This window comes from Dendrobates tinctorius, unplaced genomic scaffold (assembly GCF_039654945.1).
Source record: "Dendrobates tinctorius isolate UK_male_01 unplaced genomic scaffold, ASM3965494v1 ptg000028l, whole genome shotgun sequence".
Lineage (NCBI taxonomy): Eukaryota > Metazoa > Chordata > Amphibia > Anura > Dendrobatidae > Dendrobates > Dendrobates tinctorius.
This window is the reverse complement of record NW_027361696.1, coordinates 49786029-49787725: the sequence shown is the minus strand read 5'-3', so window position 1 is coordinate 49787725 and position 1697 is coordinate 49786029. Positions and strand designations below refer to the sequence as shown.

At 54.9% G+C, this 1697-nt stretch overlaps 1 long non-coding RNA gene across 1 annotated transcript; it reads right to left on the bottom strand.

Moving 5' to 3' along the window:
• Positions 1-452: 452 nt before the first annotated feature.
• On the bottom strand, positions 453-1460 carry LOC141084922 (uncharacterized). Its single transcript, XR_012231170.1, has 2 exons — positions 641-1460; positions 453-599 (listed from the first exon to the last, which is right to left on the bottom strand). It is a non-coding gene; the product is annotated as an uncharacterized lncRNA (long non-coding RNA).
• Between the last annotated feature and the right edge of the window lie 237 nt (positions 1461-1697).

The window sequence follows — 1697 nt, the reverse complement described above, 5'->3', positions numbered from 1 at the left end:
CCATTCTTTTTGATTAGACCCCGCACATTTTCATTTAGCGGGAACACTCTCCGCGCCTTTTCTGGCCCAGTCCCCCGAACATTATGTCCTGGACTGTTTTATCAGGCCTAGGGTCCAGCACCCCCATGGTAGACGTTACCGCTTTCACTAGTTTGTCCACCTCGTCTAGGGGGAAGCAGTGACGCCCCTCTGTTTCCTCGTCTGAGGATGAGGAACTGGAATCTGAGGGTTTTGACGTGATTTCTCCCGATGTCGAGAATCTGACTGGGAAATCACTATTGTGTCTTTCTCTTTTTTTTTTTTTTGATTTGTCCCTATGCTTAAGGGATATAAGGGCACTCTGACCTCCAATTTAATCGCAGCTTTTAGGTCAGAGGCCAAATCCGGAGTTTCCTAACAGAGGATTTCTTTTGTACATGGTTCCGTTTTTTTTTTTTTTTTCGCACTCGATGTTTTCTTTGCTTTGGCTTTTGCCCCCGGTGGTCACTGGGGTTATAGCAGTTTTTGGCCCCTGATCATTTGACCATTCCCTTTTCCTATGGGGTCACATGGTCTAGGCAGGTGTTGGTGATAGCGTCTTGTGAAGCCACTGCAGAAACCTGGTGGAGTTACCAGCTGGCTTGAAGCCACTGCTTGAAACTGGTGTTGAACTCTGGCTGCCTGGTGTCCGCAGCAGAGTGAGATGGTGAAGGTGGCAGCTGGCTCTGAGGTGTAGAACCACTCTCTCAAGAAATAGGTAGGGGACTAGCACAAGTGGGGCACTCCCTTTTCTTTTCCCCTTCTTTCCCTAGTAAGGGAAATGGAACTTTTAATACAATGGTGAACATTCACGAAGATCACTCACCCAAAGGTATGCGGCTGCAGGTATCGATTCGGGAGATGGAGTCAGGTCCTGAATAGGCTGCTCTCCTGGTGGCGATTTGCTCCTTGCAGCTGACGTGCTATGCTGCGTGGAGTAACTACTGGAACGACCATCCGTACTGTGTTCCTTTCTTAAAATTTCCCGGCTGGCGTCACCGCTCCCATCCTGCACCGCGGTCCCCGGGAGAGCGCTCCTGCGCATGCGCCGGTTCTAGGGACCCGGAAGCCGGCTTCTACTTCCGGGGCGGCCGCCATCTTGGTACACCTCTGTAACCCGGCGCCGCCCGCATGTTTACCGGGTCCCCACGAGCCCCGACTTCCTCTCCGAAGCGGCGGCTCCGGCGTCACTCCCGCCCGCTCACCCGGCAGCCCGCATGGGCCCCAGCAGTGGCGGCTTCGGGCACCGCACCTTCCCGAGGCAGGGGCCTTCCCGCTGCCACCACCAGTCAGGCCGGCCCCGGATCCTGGACACACGAAAGGTACCGTCCTGTGGGTCCCTCCGTCAGGGACAGGAACCCAACTGAAGGCGGAGGAGAGGTACCGCCCTTTTTATCTGTAGGTTCCTGTCCCTGAAGGGTGGATCCCCTCTCTCCGTGGTGCTGTCATGGGTGAGAGAGAAACGTTGCCTCCTGCTGACTGGAGCCGTCTGTGATGGTGTAGCCGTTTGTGGCGGTCCCACAAAACTTTTCCACATTTGGGCCATACTGGCCTTGCCTTGTCCTGCGGCACTGCCTCTGCTACCTCTTTGTGCAGAGCTTCCTCCACTGCCTCTACCCACATGGCTGCTTTGAAAAGCACTACCAGCAACACTTGCGGGGGGAATGGAGAACATGATG